This window comes from Chiloscyllium plagiosum, unplaced genomic scaffold (assembly GCF_037043375.1).
Source record: "Chiloscyllium plagiosum isolate Xiang-an unplaced genomic scaffold, Cpla_swu_hap1 HiC_scaffold_27, whole genome shotgun sequence".
Taxonomy (NCBI): domain Eukaryota; kingdom Metazoa; phylum Chordata; class Chondrichthyes; order Orectolobiformes; family Hemiscylliidae; genus Chiloscyllium; species Chiloscyllium plagiosum.
The window spans coordinates 59,921,845-59,939,233 of NW_028270165.1; the positions used below are offsets into that span (position 1 = coordinate 59,921,845).

Sequence of the window (17,389 nt, forward strand, 5' to 3'; positions counted from 1 at the left end):
GCTGTCCAGTTAGTGCCGATTCGTTTTGGCTGAAAAAATCTTCCTTATCTCATCCCAGCATTTCTTGCCACAGAGAACTGTGCGGCAGAGTTCATGTATTTCCTTGTATGGTATTTTGTAAATAACATTCGTTTGCGGGTTGTTTGTATAGGGTATTTAAGGTTCACTAGCCGTTGTTTAATGCTGAGAGGGTTGAGTTATCTGGAAATCATTTCACAGATGTCTTTAATGTAAAGTAATGTGGCTAGGGTTTCTGCAGACGTTGTGTCTGCTAGTGTCAGTTTGTTGATGTGAAATCGTCACACTGGGTTTATTGGGTAGGCAAAAGTGGGGACTGCAGATGCTGGAAACCAGAGTTTAGATCAGAGTGGTACTGGAAAGGCACAGCAGGTCAGACAGCTTCCGAGGAGCAGGAAAATCGACATTTCGGGCTTAAGCCCTTCATCAGGAATAGAGGCAGGACGCTTCCAGGGATGGCGAGATAAATTGGGGGGTGCTGGGCCGAAGGTAGCAAAGAGTACAATAGGTGAATGGGGGTGGGGATGGAGGTGACAGGTCAGAGAGGAGGGTGGAGCGAACAGTTGAGAAGGGAGATTGGCAGGTAGGACAGGTCATGAGGACAGCGCTGAGCTGGAAGATTGGAACTGAGGTAAGGTGGGGGGAGGGGAAATGAGGAAACTGGTGAAGTCCACATTGATGTCCTGGGGTTGAATTTATCCGAGGCGAAAGGTGGGCGTGCTTCCTTCAGGCATCGGGTGGGGAGTGAGCGGCGATGGAGGAGGCCCAGGACCTGCATGTTCTCGGCAGAGTGGGAGGGGGTTTGAAATGTTGGGCCGGAGGGTGATGGGGTTGATTGCTGCGGGTGTCGTGGAGATGTTCCCTCAAGCGCTGTGACTTGACACTGCGAGGAGTCTCCAGTCTCCCCAATGTAGAGGAGACCGCATCGGGAGCAATGGATACAAGCAATGACATTGGTGGAAGCCTTCTCACGATCGTGGCCCAGGTTCGATTTCCGGGCAGGGAAGCAATTTACATTAGAGCTGTGAGGTGGCACTGCTGTCTCCCTGGTGGTCTAGTGGTTAGGATTCGGCGCTTTCACCGCTGCGGCCCGGGTTCGATTCCCGGTCAGGGAAGTGTTTCTCTGTGAATCGTTTGCCTACCCATTCTCCTTAAATGCGCTGTATCGTTCCTTATTGGCCTTCGTCGTTACTGGCTACTGCAGTGTGTCGTGCCTCGTTGAAATAGTGTCCTGATTCAGCTTGTTTTTATGTGTAGGGATCATTGCTTCTGTAGCTATGTACTTGATTCGTGTGTGTTGTTTTCCTGTCGACGCTGTTTTGAATTTACCATTGACTGCTCGCTCTACTGTGACATCTAGGAATGGCACTTTGTTGTTGTTCTCCTCTTTTGTGAATTTTATGCCAGTAAGGATATTGTTGATGGTGTTGTAGGTTTCCTCTAATTTACTTCATTTTTTGATGACAAAAGTGTCATCACTGTGGCGGACACAAAGTTTGGTTTGGATCGTTGGAAGGGCTGTTGGTTTGAGACTGCATTATTGCTTCTGCTAGGAATCCTGATACTTGTGGTTTCATGGGTGTTTCGTTGATTTGTTTGAGGCTTGTTACTGAATATGAAGTGGGTGGTTAAGGCACAGTTCCACGAGCTGGATAGTGCTATCTTTGCTGATGAAGTTGGTGCTGTATTTGTGTCTTTGGTTCTTCGAGTAGTGTCTCCAGTTTTCTTTGGCCACGTTGATGTTCATGGATGTGAACAGGGCTGTTATGTCAAAGGACATCATTATTCCATCCTCTTCTAACTGAGTGTCTTTGGTGTTCAGGAATTCTTGGATGGAATAAATGGAGTGGCGTGAATCTTCGACTTGGTGTTCTAGTCTTCAGTGGAGGCCTTTGACTAGTCTGTATATTGGTATTCCAAGTAGTGAGACTATGGCCTGAGGGGGGCTCCTGGTTTGAAGAGGAGGAGAACAACAACAAAGTGCCATTCTTAGATGTCACAGTAGAGCGAACACTCAACAGTGAACTTCAAACTAGCGTCTACAGAAAAACAACACACGCAAACCAAGTGCTTAACCACAGAAGCAATCATCCCAACACCCACAAACGAAGCTGCATCAGGACATTATTTCAATGAGCCACTACACACTGCATATAGAGGATTATAAAATCATGAGGGATACGGATGAGGTGAACAGCAGGTGTCCTTTCCCTCAGCTGGGGTTTTCAGGATCAGGGAGCAAATATTTTGAGGTGAGTAGAGAAAGATTTTATAAAGACAGGACAAGGATCGTTTTTTAAGAGAGTGGCCTGAGTGCAGAATGAATGTCCAGAAGAAGTCATAGAGTCATAGAGATGTACAGCACAGAAACAGACTGTTTGGTCCAACTTGTCCATGCCGACCAACTATCCCAAAACAATCTAGTCCCACCTGACAGCGCACGGCCCCATATCCCTCCAAACCCTTCCTATTCATACACCTAACCAAATGCCTTTTAAATGTTGCAATCGTACTAGACTTCACCACTTCCTCTGGCAGTTCATTCAATAAACGTACAATCCTCTGCGTGAAAACGTTGCCCCTTAGATCTCTTTTGTATCTTTCCCCTCTAATGCTAAACCCATGCCCTCTCGTACTGGACTCCCCCACCCCAGGGAAAAAGACTTTGTCTATTTATCCTATCCATACCCCTCATGATTTTATACACGCAGAGTTACAACGTTTGGATAAGTACATGAATATGAAAGGTTCGAAGGTTTATGGGCAAACACTGGTAGGTGGGACGAGTTTAGTTTGAGAACATACTCAGCATGGACGAGTTGGATGAAGGGTCTGTTCAGTGCTGTCATACTCTGTGACTGACCTGTACTGGTCTTAAAACCATTTTCTTACCTCCCCCCATAACAATCCACTTCTTTGTTGTTCAAAACTCAGATGAATTTACCCTTGAATATGTTCAATGACCCCACTTCTGAACTGAATTCCTCTTCGTAATATACCACTTGCCTCGCTCATTGCCTGCTGCATCTGCCCGACAACTGGCATTGACTGGAATGGAGGGACTCTGACACCCCTTTATACATCCACACATCATTCCTGATGAAGGGCTTGTGCCCGAAACGTTCACTGTCCTGCTCCTCAGATGCTGCCTGACCTGTTCTGCTTTTCCAGTGCCACATTTTTCGACTTTCACCTCTAGTCCTCACTTTCTCCACATTCCAATATATCACCATTTAAACAATGCACTGCTTTTTTTTTAAACAGCCAAGGCTATAACAACACATTGCGGCACTGCACTTGCCATGTGTTTGCCAATTGAGATACAGACCTGGACCAACTTCGGGAAGAGGCAAAACACTGAGTTCTGAACAAAAACGGTAGCACACTCAAAACGTCGGCTCTGTTTACCTTTCCACGGATGCAGCTCGACCCGTTGGCTTTCTGCAGTATTCGCCGTGTTTGAACTGATAGAAGACAATGGTAATTCTGGGCGGGAAGGTTAAATTGTTAATTGAATAGTAGCTTCCTCAACGAGACTGTGCGGGCGCTGGGCGGACCTGTCTCTGTGGCGCAATTGGTCAGCGCGTTCGGCTGTTAACCGGAAGGTTGGTGGTTCGAGACCACCCGGAGACGGGGCGTTTGCTGTTCACGCTCCTACTGCTTTCTTGGCTGCAAAGATGCGCGTTTTGAATGGTGTCAGGAAAATGTTTCCCAAACGGAAATCTTTTCCACTGAGGAAGCACAAAGGGGTTTCTGAATTGATTGAATTTCTAACGTAAAGGAATGCGGATGCTGACAGTCCGAGACAGAAAGCGAAACTGCTGGAGCAACTCAGTAGTTTTGGATGTTCCTGGATGAGGTAAAAAAAGTTCTGAAATGTCTCTGATTCTCTTTCTACAGATGCTGCCTGACCTGCTGAGTTGCTCCTGCAATTTCTGGTTTTGCTTTTAACTGAACGTCCATTTCATCTTTCGGGATGAAGCACCCAGAATCGCCATTTGCAGATATTTAACCCTTTCGAAAACTGTGAAGTGATTGGATTCAAACAAACTCTGCAATGATTTACTCTTTCTCAGCTCCACGGGCAGAGAGACCTGCGAAATGAAGCTGTCAGTGTGGTTCTGTATTGGTGGGCAGAGTGGTGAATGCGATGGACATGAAATCCATTGCGGGTTCCCCACGCAGGTGTGAACCCTGCCGACTACAGTTGAGAACTGTCGTCAGAAAGAAAGGGAGATTGTTTCACGGATTTTTAAAGATGCAAATCAGTGGAGGGGTTTAAATATTTCAATCACATTGGGACTGATCGGGAATCTGCAACCCACTGCCTGTCAGGGTGGAACAAGCAGATATCCCCAGAGCTGCTTTTGAGGATATGAGCCAAGTGTTTGGAAATGAGACTAGAACAGTGAGGGGCGTGAAGTCGTGGTCGAAATGAGGCAGGCACCTGAGGACAAAGGTGTTTTATTTGCCAGTGAAAGATACTGCTTCACAAAGTTGGGTCGATGGAAGGGAAGCAGTGATGGTGATTATCTTTGGCTGTTCACCTTGTGAATGTTCCCATTGCTGTGCATGTCCGTATAACGTCAGAACTCTGCAGCATGGCGGCGTCAGGTCCGCACAGTGCCAGGGGCGCAATGGATGACGCATGTGACTCCACCTACATGTTTGAAATGCAGCTCACAGCTTCTTCACACACCCCAATTAATCTTTCTCATTGTCCTGAAGCCGGCATACGGTTTGAATTCCTGATCTGCAGGAACGAGACTCTTTTCACTGTCTCGCGTCAGTAAGTGTCCCTGAGAACATCAGAGTCACGTCACAGCGCTGTCAGAGGAGGGGAAGCTGAAAGAGCCCCACACGCTGCTCACGGGCACATTTCACTTTCCCCAACTCACCGCCCCAACCACTGCGGCTCCTGGGAGTGGAAAGGGAAGAAACGCCAAAACCCAGTCTCAGCTTTGTAAATCTTCAGGAAATAAGAACACTGCTTATCCCTTCCGGTCTTCCATCCTGGCCTGACAGCGTTGATTTTAAATGGCTGTCCAGTTAGTGCCGATTCGTTTTGGCTGAAAAAATCTTCCTTATCTCATCCCAGCATTTCTTGCCACAGAGAACTGTGCGGCAGAGTTCATGTATTTCCTTGTATGGTATTTTGTAAATAACATTCGTTTGCGGGTTGTTTGTATAGGGTATTTAAGGTTCACTAGCCGTTGTTTAATGCTGAGAGGGTTGAGTTATCTGGAAATCATTTCACAGATGTCTTTAATGTAAAGTAATGTGGCTAGGGTTTCTGCAGACGTTGTGTCTGCTAGTGTCAGTTTGTTGATGTGAAATCGTCACACTGGGTTTATTGGGTAGGCAAAAGTGGGGACTGCAGATGCTGGAAACCAGAGTTTAGATCAGAGTGGTACTGGAAAGGCACAGCAGGTCAGACAGCTTCCGAGGAGCAGGAAAATCGACATTTCGGGCTTAAGCCCTTCATCAGGAATAGAGGCAGGACGCTTCCAGGGATGGCGAGATAAATTGGGGGGTGCTGGGCCGAAGGTAGCAAAGAGTACAATAGGTGAATGGGGGTGGGGATGGAGGTGACAGGTCAGAGAGGAGGGTGGAGCGAACAGTTGAGAAGGGAGATTGGCAGGTAGGACAGGTCATGAGGACAGCGCTGAGCTGGAAGATTGGAACTGAGGTAAGGTGGGGGGAGGGGAAATGAGGAAACTGGTGAAGTCCACATTGATGTCCTGGGGTTGAATTTATCCGAGGCGAAAGGTGGGCGTGCTTCCTTCAGGCATCGGGTGGGGAGTGAGCGGCGATGGAGGAGGCCCAGGACCTGCATGTTCTCGGCAGAGTGGGAGGGGGGTTGAAATGTTGGGCCGGAGGGTGATGGGGTTGATTGCTGCGGGTGTCGTGGAGATGTTCCCTCAAGCGCTGTGACTTGACACTGCGAGGAGTCTCCAGTCTCCCCAATGTAGAGGAGACCGCATCGGGAGCAATGGATACAAGCAATGACATTGGTGGAAGCCTTCTCACGATCGTGGCCCAGGTTCGATTTCCGGGCAGGGAAGCAATTTACATTAGAGCTGTGAGGTGGCACTGCTGTCTCCCTGGTGGTCTAGTGGTTAGGATTCGGCGCTTTCACCGCTGCGGCCCGGGTTCGATTCCCGGTCAGGGAAGTGTTTCTCTGTGAATCGTTTGCCTACCCATTCTCCTTAAATGCGCTGTATCGTTCCTTATTGGCCTTCGTCGTTACTGGCTACTGCAGTGTGTCGTGCCTCGTTGAAATAGTGTCCTGATTCAGCTTGTTTTTATGAGTAGGGATCATTGCTTCTGTAGCTAAGTACTTGATTCGTGTGTGTTGTTTTCCTGTCGACGCTGTTTTGAATTTACCATTGACTGCTCGCTCTACTGTGACATCTAGGAATGGCACTTTGTTGTTGTTCTCCTCTTTTGTGAATTTTATGCCAGTAAGGATATTGTTGATGGTGTTGTAGGTTTCCTCTAATTTACTTCATTTTTTGATGACAAAAGTGTCATCACTGTGGCGGACACAAAGTTTGGTTTGGATCGTTGGAAGGGCTGTTGGTTTGAGACTGCATTATTGCTTCTGCTAGGAATCCTGATACTTGTGGTTTCATGGGTGTTTCGTTGATTTGTTTGAGGCTTGTTACTGAATATGAAGTGGGTGGTTAAGGCACAGTTCCACGAGCTGGATAGTGCTATCTTTGCTGATGAAGTTGGTGCTGTATTTGTGTCTTTGGTTCTTCGAGTAGTGTCTCCAGTTTTCTTTGGCCACGTTGATGTTCATGGATGTGAACAGGGCTGTTATGTCAAAGGACATCATTATTCCATCCTCTTCTAACTTAGTGTCTTTGGTGTTCAGGAATTCTTGGATGGAATAAATGGAGTGGCGTGAATCTTCGACTTGGTGTTCTAGTCTTCAGTGGAGGCCTTTGACTAGTCTGTATATTGGTATTCCAAGTAGTGAGACTATGGCCTGAGGGGGGCTCCTGGTTTGAAGAGGAGGAGAACAACAACAAAGTGCCATTCTTAGATGTCACAGTAGAGCGAACACTCAACAGTGAACTTCAAACTAGCGTCTACAGAAAAACAACACACGCAAACCAAGTGCTTAACCACAGAAGCAATCATCCCAACACCCACAAACGAAGCTGCATCAGGACATTATTTCAATGAGCCACTACACACTGCATATAGAGGATTATAAAATCATGAGGGATACGGATGAGGTGAACAGCAGGTGTCCTTTCCCTCAGCTGGGGTTTTCAGGATCAGGGAGCAAATATTTTGAGGTGAGTAGAGAAAGATTTTATAAAGACAGGACAAGGATCGTTTTTTAAGAGAGTGGCCTGAGTGCAGAATGAATGTCCAGAAGAAGTCATAGAGTCATAGAGATGTACAGCACAGAAACAGACTGTTTGGTCCAACTTGTCCATGCCGACCAACTATCCCAAAACAATCTAGTCCCACCTGACAGCGCACGGCCCCATATCCCTCCAAACCCTTCCTATTCATACACCTAACCAAATGCCTTTTAAATGTTGCAATCGTACTAGACTTCACCACTTCCTCTGGCAGTTCATTCAATAAACGTACAATCCTCTGCGTGAAAACGTTGCCCCTTAGATCTCTTTTGTATCTTTCCCCTCTAATGCTAAACCCATGCCCTCTCGTACTGGACTCCCCCACCCCAGGGAAAAAGACTTTGTCTATTTATCCTATCCATACCCCTCATGATTTTATACACGCAGAGTTACAACGTTTGGATAAGTACATGAATATGAAAGGTTCGAAGGTTTATGGGCAAACACTGGTAGGTGGGACGAGTTTAGTTTGAGAACATACTCAGCATGGACGAGTTGGATGAAGGGTCTGTTCAGTGCTGTCATACTCTGTGACTGACCTGTACTGGTCTTAAAACCATTTTCTTACCTCCCCCCATAACAATCCACTTCTTTGTTGTTCAAAACTCAGATGAATTTAGCCTTGAATATGTTCAATGACCCCACTTCTGAACTGAATTCCTCTTCGTAATATACCACTTGCCTCGCTCATTGCCTGCTGCATCTGCCCGACAACTGGCATTGACTGGAATGGAGGGACTCTGACACCCCTTTATACATCCACACATCATTCCTGATGAAGGGCTTGTGCCCGAAACGTTCACTGTCCTGCTCCTCAGATGCTGCCTGACCTGTTCTGCTTTTCCAGTGCCACATTTTTCGACTTTCACCTCTAGTCCTCACTTTCTCCACATTCCAATATATCACCATTTAAACAATGCACTGCTTTTTTTTTTAAACAGCCAAGGCTATAACTTCACATTGCGGCACTGCACTTGCCATGTGTTTGCCAATTGAGATACAGACCTGGACCAACTTCGGGAAGAGGCAAAACACTGAGTTCTGAACAAAAATGGTAGCACACTCAAAACGTCGGCTCTGTTTACCTTTCCACGGATGCAGCTCGACCCGTTGGCTTTCTGCAGTATTCGCCGTGTTTGAACTGATAGAAGACAATGGTAATTCTGGGCGGGAAGGTTAAATTATTAATTGAATAGTAGCTTCCTCAACGAGACTGTGCGGGCGCTGGGCGGACCTGTCTCTGTGGCGCAATTGGTCAGCGCGTTCGGCTGTTAACCGGAAGGTTGGTGGTTCGAGACCACCCGGAGACGGGGCGTTTGCTGTTCACGCTCCTACTGCTTTCTTGGCTGCAAAGATGCGCGTTTTTAATGGTGTCAGGAAAATGTTTCCCAAACGGAAATCTTTTCCACTGAGGAAGCACAAAGGGGTTTCTGAATTGATTGAATTTCTAACGTAAAGGAATGCGGATGCTGACAGTCCGAGACAGAAAGTTAAACTGCTGGAGCAACTCAGTAGTTTTGGATGTTCCTGGATGAGGTAAAAAAAAGTTCTGAAATGTCTCTGATTCTCTTTCTACAGATGCTGCCTGACCTGCTGAGTTGCTCCTGCAATTTCTGGTTTTGCTTTTAACTGAACGTCCATTTCGGGATGAAGCACCCAGAATCGCCATTTGCAGATATTTAACCCTTTCGAAAACTGAGAAGTGATTGGATTCAAACAAACTCTGCAATGATTTACTCTTTCTCAGCTCCACGGGCAGAGAGACCTGCGAAATGAAGCTGTCAGTGTGGTTCTGTATTGGTGGGCAGAGTGGTGAATGCGATGGACATGAAATCCATTGCGGGTTCCCCACGCAGGTGTGAACCCTGCCGACTACAGTTGAGAACTGTCGTCAGAAAGAAAGGGAGATTGTTTCACGGATTTTTCAAGATGCAAATCAGTGGAGGGGTTTAAATATTTCAATCACATTGGGACTGATCGGGAATCTGCAACCCACTGCCTGTCAGGGTGGAACAAGCAGATATCCCCAGAGCTGCTTTTGAGGATATGAGCCAAGTGTTTGGAAATGAGACTAGAACAGTGAAGGGCGTGAAGTCGTGGTCGAAATGAGGCAGGCACCTGAGGACAAAGGTGTTTTATTTGCCAGTGAAAGATACTGCTTCACAAAGTTGGGTCGATGGAAGGGAAGCAGTGATGGTAATTATCTTTGGCTGTTCACCTTGTGAATGTTCCCATTGCTGTGCATGTCCGTATAACGTCAGAACTCTGCAGCATGGCGGCGTCAGGTCCGCACAGTGCCAGGGGCGCAATGGATGACGCATGTGACTCCACCTACATGTTTGAAATGCAGCTCACAGCTTCTTCACACACCCCAATTAATCTTTCTCATTGTCCTGAAGCCGGCATACGGTTTGAATTCCTGATCTGCAGGAACGAGACTCTTTTCACTGTCTCGCGTCAGTAAGTGTCCCTGAGAACATCAGAGTCACGTCACAGCGCTGTCAGAGGAGGGGAAGCTGAAAGAGCCCCACACGCTGCTCACGGGCACATTTCACTTTCCCCAACTCACCGCCCCAACCACTGCGGCTCCTGGGAGTGGAAAGGGAAGAAACGCCAAAACCCAGTCTCAGCTTTGTAAATCTTCAGGAAATAAGAAAACTGATTATCCCTTCCGGTCTTCCATCCTGGCCTGACAGCGTTGATTTTAAATGGCTGTCCAGTTAGTGCCGATTCGTTTTGGCTGAAAAAATCTTCCTTATCTCATCCCAGCATTTCTTGCCACAGAGAACTGTGCGGCAGAGTTCATGTATTTCCTTGTATGGTATTTTGTAAATAACATTCGTTTGCGGGTTGTTTGTATAGGGTATTTAAGGTTCACTAGCCGTTGTTTAATGCTGAGAGGGTTGAGTTATCTGGAAATCATTTCACAGATGTCTTTAATGTAAAGTAATGTGGCTAGGGTTTCTGCAGACGTTGTGTCTGCTAGTGTCAGTTTGTTGATGTGAAATCGTCACACTGGGTTTATTGGGTAGGCAAAAGTGGGGACTGCAGGTGCTGTATTTGTGTCTTTGGTTCTTCGAGTAGTGTCTCCACTTTTCTTTGGCCACGTTGATGTTAATGGATGTGAACAGGGCTGTTATGTCAAAGGACATCATTATTCCATCCTCTTCTAACTTAGTGTCTTTGGTGTTCAGGAATTCTTGGATGGAATAAATGGAGTGGCGTGAATCTTCGACTTGGTGTTCTAGTCTTCAGTGGAGGCCTTTGACTAGTCTGTATATTGGTGTTCCAAGTAGTGAGACTATGGCCTGAGGGGGGCTCCTGGTTTGAAGAGGAGGAGAACAACAACAAATTGCCATTCTTAGATGTCACAGTAGAGCGAACACTCAACAGTGAACTTCAAACTAGCGTCTTCAGAAAAACAACACACGCAAACCAAGTGCTTATCCACAGAAGCAATCATCCCAACACCCACAAACGAAGCTGCATCAGGACATTATTTCAATGAGCCACTACACACTGCACATAGAGGATTATAAAATCATGAGGGATACGGATGAGGTGAACAGCAGGTGTCCTTTCCCTCAGCTGGGGTTTTCAGGATCAGGGAGCAAATATTTTGAGGTGAGTAGAGAAAGATTTTATAAAGACAGGACAAGGATCGTTTTTTTAAGAGAGTGGCCTGAGTGCAGAATGAATGTCCAGAAGAAGTCATAGAGTCATAGAGATGTACAGCACAGAAACAGACTGTTTGGTCCAACTTGTCCATGCCGACCAACTATCCCAAAACAATCTAGTCCCACCTGACAGCGCACGGCCCCATATCCCTCCAAACCCTTCCTATTCATACACCTAACCAAATGCCTTTTAAATGTTGCAATCGTACTAGACTTCACCACTTCCTCTGGCAGTTCATTCAATAAACGTACAATCCTCTGGGTGAAAACGTTGCCCCTTAGATCTCTTTTGTATCTTTCCCCTCTAATGCTAAACCCATGTCCTCTCGTACTGGACTCCCCCACCCCAGGGAAAAAGACTTTGTCTATTTATCCTATCCATACCCCTCATGATTTTATACACGCAGAGTTACAACGTTTGGATAAGTACATGAATATGAAAGGTTCGAAGGTTTATGGGCAAACACTGGTCGGTGGGACGAGTTTAGTTTGAGAACATACTCAGCATGGACGAGTTGGATGAAGGGTCTGTTCAGTGCTGTCATACTCTGTGACTGACCTGTACTGGTCTTAAAACCATTTTCTTACCTCCCCCCATAACAATCCACTTCTTTGTTGTTCAAAACTCAGATGAATTTAGCCTTGAATATGTTCAATGACCCCACTTCTGAACTGAATTCCTCTTCGTAATATACCACTTGCCTCGCTCATTGCCTGCTGCATCTGCCCGACAACTGGCATTGACTGGAATGGAGGGACTCTGACACCCCTTTATACATCCACACATCATTCCTGATGAAGGGCTTGTGCCCGAAACGTTCACTGTCCTGCTCCTCAGATGCTGCCTGACCTGTTCTGCTTTTCCAGTGCCACATTTTTCGACTTTCACCTCTAGTCCTCACTTTCTCCACATTCCAATATATCACCATTTAAACAATGCACTGCTTTTTTTTTAAACAGCCAAGGCTATAACTACACATTGCGGCACTGCACTTGCCATGTGTTTGCCAATTGAGATACAGACCTGGACCAACTTCGGGAAGAGGCAAAACACTGAGTTCTGAACAAAAACGGTAGCACACTCAAAACGTCGGCTCTGTTTACCTTTCCACGGATGCAGCTCGACCCGTTGGCTTTCTGCAGTATTCGCCGTGTTTGAACTGATAGAAGACAATGGTAATTCTGGGCGGGAAGGTTAAATTATTAATTGAATAGTAGCTTCCTCAACGAGACTGTGCGGGCGCTGGGCGGACCTGTCTCTGTGGCGCAATTGGTCAGCGCGTTCGGCTGTTAACCGGAAGGTTGGTGGTTCGAGACCACCCGGAGACGGGGCGTTTGCTGTTCACGCTCCTACTGCTTTCTTGGCTGCAAAGATGCGCGTTTTTAATGGTGTCAGGAAAATGTTTCCCAAACGGAAATCTTTTCCACTGAGGAAGCACAAAGGGGTTTCTGAATTGATTGAATTTCTAACGTAAAGGAATGCGGATGCTGACAGTCCGAGACAGAAAGTTAAACTGCTGGAGCAACTCAGTAGTTTTGGATGTTCCTGGATGAGGTAAAAAAAAGTTCTGAAATGTCTCTGATTCTCTTTCTACAGATGCTGCCTGACCTGCTGAGTTGCTCCTGCAATTTCTGGTTTTGCTTTTAACTGAACGTCCATTTCGGGATGAAGCACCCAGAATCGCCATTTGCAGATATTTAACCCTTTCGAAAACTGAGAAGTGATTGGATTCAAACAAACTCTGCAATGATTTACTCTTTCTCAGCTCCACGGGCAGAGAGACCTGCGAAATGAAGCTGTCAGTGTGGTTCTGTATTGGTGGGCAGAGTGGTGAATGCGATGGACATGAAATCCATTGCGGGTTCCCCACGCAGGTGTGAACCCTGCCGACTACAGTTGAGAACTGTCGTCAGAAAGAAAGGGAGATTGTTTCACGGATTTTTCAAGATGCAAATCAGTGGAGGGGTTTAAATATTTCAATCACATTGGGACTGATCGGGAATCTGCCACCCACTGCCTGTCAGGGTGGAACAAGAGATACCCGCAGAGCTGCTTTTGAGGCGATGAGCCAAGTGTTTGGAAATGAGACTCGAACAGTGAGGGGCGTGAAGTCGTGGTCAAAATGAAGCAGGCACCTGAGGACAACGGTGTTTTATTTGCCAGTGAAAGATACTGTTTCACAAAGTTGAGTCGATAGAAGGGAAGCAGTGACGGTGATTATCTTTGGCTGTTTACCTCTACCTCAAAAATTCGGCAGAATTTTAAAGTCACGAGGAAAAGAAGTAAAAGTGACATTAGGAAGAACGTTTTCGTACAGGGAGTGGTTAGGGTCAGTAAGTCCCTGTATGTCATTGACAAAGAGTAAGATTCAATGGGCACAAAAGGGAATTCGGTGGTCACGTTCAGATGTGCAGATTTACGCTGAGAAGGCGAGAGAATGAAACGAATCGAGACACACGTTTACTTAAGTGTAGAACCAGCAGAGCGAAGGTGGGCCGCATGGCCTCCGTCTGCGCTGTGACACATGTTGTGATTCAGTGTGAAATCACAGTTCGACCAACAGAATGTGGGAATTTAGAAATAAGTTTATATTTACACAGCCTCCATACGTCCGCGAAACAGCATATTACACGACAGCAGTGGAGGTCTTTGACATCAGGCTCGAACGTGCCTGCCGCGTGCCAGACGGAAACCTGAAGTGTTCTGTGGAAGGGGCGCCGCTTCTGGCAGCAGAGTGGCGCAGCGGGAGCGTGCTGGGCCCATAACCCAGAGGTCGATGGATCGAAACCATCCTCTGCTATTGTTCTACGTCACCTCGAGTAAGATCACCTTAAGATCGGTGCTCTTTTCTGCAAGTTGCATTCACTTACCAAATGTCGCATATCGATGCACTCGTCAAATCAAGTGTCCTGATTTTAGAGGTCTCAGTGGTATTCTGGTATTCGTCTGTTTCCTCTGAACTGAATCGCAAAACCAGTTCTCTGCGATGCCAATCAGCTGGTAAAGTTGAAACACATGCCTTGCGGTTTTGTCCATTCCTTGCAGTAATTCGCCACCCTGGTTCAGACGAGAATGACAAGCATGTCAGAAACCGTATCACGACTCAGACATAGCCCCCTACTATTAGGACGGATACCACCGATTGTGAATAACCTCAGAGAGAGAGAGAAGTGACAGACAGTCGCCGTGAACGCGATGGGCTGAACGGCTTCTGTCTGCGTGAGAATGATGCTACGTGTTTATGCCGTCCCACTGCCTGTCTCTGGGACAGAGAGGCTGAGGGAGCAAAACTGCTTCATTTTTAACCGTCCCTTCCATGTTGGACTGCCTGCAGTCCCTCAGCTCAGGGCCGTGGGGATGACTCTCAGTGAGTGAAGGTTTCACTTGGAATTCTCTTCATCTGGGACACTTGGGGCTCAGATGTTAACTGCTGCGCGGTCGCAGCAAAGAAAGCGATGCCCACTTTGCAATAGACTTTCCGTAAGATTACTGCGTGAAGACGATTTCTGAACACCAAGAAGGCTGCACAACAATGTGAATTTACCTGAGCGAAGAGTCCTCGGTGTCCATTTCTTTCTGTCCTGCCAGCACAGCATCATTCTATCTCTCCGATAACAGACCCTTGGAGAAAGTTCACAATCAAAGTTGTTCATGTTCCCCGCATTAATGTAACTGACACCTCTCACCCCAAGGGTTTCAGAGAGAGAGAGAGAGAGAGCAGAAGAGCGAATGGACTCTACCCGCCCCCCACCCTACACCCCGTCCCACCCCCCAGAACAACGTGCAAGTAGAAAAAAAATGGTTTAATTATCCACCAGTGGAGATAGTCCAGTTCCTGGGGATGAGACAAAGTGGCCATTCTGCCCCGGGGACAGAATGACAAGCAGATGTTCTGGAAACGCTTTGCTGCTTGCAATTCTTGGAGCAATGTGGAATGTACTTCACACTGAGCAAGTTTCAGCTGGCTCAGAGTCTCCGATGTACATTGCTGTGTTTGCCGCCAGCTCAGAGAGAGAACAATAGAAAGGACGTAGGAGTGAATAACGATCCGCGTGAGAGGGCGAATAACTGTTAATGGAGACTGTTGGCGGCTAACAATACGTAGTGTGTCATAGCAGACGAGGTGATAACAAGGAGTCGTTTGTGTGGTAGGGGTCAAGGACATGGGGGAGTTCAGGCCCTAAAGTGATGGAACTCGATATTGAAGACCGGAGGGCTGTATGGTCACCAAGTGGAACATGAGGTGTTGTTCTTTCATCTTGGAGCTAGAGCACAGCTGCAAGCCTGAGACAGAGATGTTGGCCAGGGAACAGGGTGATGTGTTAAAGTGGCAGGCAACCGCAAGGTCAGGGCCTTTTTTCCGCGGGCAGAACCGGGATGTTCTGCGAAGCAGTCACCCAGTTTATGCTTCATGCTACATTGGGGAAACGACACTGTGAGCAGCGAATGCAGTGGACTAGGTTGTGACAAAAGTGCTGCTTCACCTGGCAGGTATGTTTGAGCCCTTGGATATTCAGGAGGGAGCAGGTAAATGGGCAGGTGTTACACATTCGGCGGTTGCAGGGGAAAGTGCCTTGGCACCACGGGAGGTGGGTGTGGGGTGTTGCGAGTGAAGGAAGAGTGGAACCGAGGTGGAACCCCTGGCACAACGGGTGCGTGTTGGGACCATAACCCAGCTGAGAAAGCATTCTCTCCTATTCACTCAATGTCGTCTTTAGCAGCTTTCCGGTATAACAGCGCTCTGTTCTGCACCTCGCCTTCTAATATGCTTCCGAAAAAAGCTTGGACATAAATATTTCCCAGTGATATACTGGCCCAATGTTGAATTATCTGCCAGTGGAGAGAGCCCGGTTCCTGGGGATGGGACAAACAGCAGCAGGGAGACTGAATGAGAAGCAGTTGTTCAGGAAACTCTTTGCCGCTTGCAATTCTCAGAGCAATCTCAAATGTATTTCATACTGAGCAAGTCTCAGGTCGCGCAAGCGGTGTGGGGCGCTAGCAGCGTGCCGGCTCTCTGGCTCGTTGGTCTAGGCGTATGTTTCTCGCTTAGGGTTCTTTACTATGCCGAATTGCGAGAGGTCCCGGGTTCAAATCGCGGGCGAGTCCGCGTTTTTTAACTTGACTTGTGCAAAACTGCCTGATTAATTTTCTCAAAAAACGCCTTCGTGAAACGAGGTTGGGCTGTCTGGATTACGAATGAGGCGGAAAACAGGGAAGTGAAATGGTTCGAGATAGTGTTCAACAGGTTGACGTGAGTGGTGCAGTGTTTGAGGAATGTCAGCAATCAAGGTAGATTGGAAAATTGGGACAGCTCTCCTCGGAGAACCGAACTTTTCCAAGTCATGAGGGACCCAGAAACAGGAAATAATGTTGTGAAAATGCTCCCACACCTGAAAGGATCCTCAACGATTCGGCAAGTGGAAAATGAGGTGTTGTTCTTTCATCTGGAGCTCGAACACTGCTCCAAGCCTGAAACAGAGATGTTGGCCAGGGAACAGGGTGATGTATTAAAGTGTCAGGCAACCGCAAGGTCAGGGCCTTTTTAGTGAAACTGACACCTCTCACCCAAGGGATTCAGAGAGAGGGAGACAGCAGAAGAGCAGGTGATTGGAGACAGCGCTGAACAGGTTGTCGTGAATTGTGCCGTGTATGAGGAATGTCAATAATGAAGGCAGATTGGAAAGTTGGGACAGCTCTCCTTGGAGACAGAAGTTTGAAATCTGGCCCAGTTGACGTTTTACAAGACATGAGGGGTTTAGACAGAGAAAATAATATAGTGAAAATGGCACCACGCCTGAAAGGATCGCTAACAATTAGGCAGTGTCTCGAGGAGAGGAAGTAAAAATAACATTATGAAGAACGTTTTCGTGCAGAGAGTGGTTAGGGTCAGATTTACGCAGTTGCGCTGGCACCATTGTGGAGCTCTGAGTTGTCTTGTCCTGTTCTGTCGGTGTGTTCTGATCTCAAGTGTGAAACCTCTTCCCTCAGATGGTGAAGTTGAAACACATGACTTGCTTTTCTTCGTCCATTTCCTGTGGTAAAGAAACAGACGCCCGTGTAACAAAAGACTTTTTGCAGGATTGCTGTGTCAAGACAAATTCTGAACACCAAACAGGCTGCACAAGCAGGCACTCATATCAATTTACCTGAGGGAAGAGTCTCCGGTGTCCATTTCTGTCTGTCCCGATAGCACATCACCTTGCCATTTCTCCGATAACAGACCTTTGGAACAAGTTCAAAGTTGCCATTTGATGCATTCGTGTCAATGACGTCTCCTACCCCAAGTGATAGTGAGAGAGAGCAGAAGAGCG

At 47.1% G+C, this 17,389-nt stretch overlaps 5 non-coding genes across 5 annotated transcripts; all 5 read left to right on the forward strand.

Moving 5' to 3' along the window:
• The first annotated feature begins 1,061 nt into the window (after positions 1-1,061).
• Positions 1,062-1,133, forward strand: trnae-uuc (transfer RNA glutamic acid (anticodon UUC)). The gene has a single exon. It is a non-coding gene; the product is annotated as a tRNA-Glu (tRNA).
• A 2,444-nt stretch (positions 1,134-3,577) lies between these two features.
• On the forward strand, positions 3,578-3,651 carry trnan-guu (transfer RNA asparagine (anticodon GUU)). The gene has a single exon. It is a non-coding gene; the product is annotated as a tRNA-Asn (tRNA).
• Positions 3,652-6,119: 2,468 nt separating this feature from the next.
• Positions 6,120-6,191, forward strand: trnae-uuc (transfer RNA glutamic acid (anticodon UUC)). The gene has a single exon. It is a non-coding gene; the product is annotated as a tRNA-Glu (tRNA).
• Positions 6,192-8,636: 2,445 nt separating this feature from the next.
• trnan-guu (transfer RNA asparagine (anticodon GUU)) lies at positions 8,637-8,710 on the forward strand. Its single transcript has one exon. It is a non-coding gene; the product is annotated as a tRNA-Asn (tRNA).
• Positions 8,711-12,332: 3,622 nt separating this feature from the next.
• Positions 12,333-12,406, forward strand: trnan-guu (transfer RNA asparagine (anticodon GUU)). The gene has a single exon. It is a non-coding gene; the product is annotated as a tRNA-Asn (tRNA).
• The last annotated feature ends 4,983 nt before the right edge of the window (positions 12,407-17,389 follow it).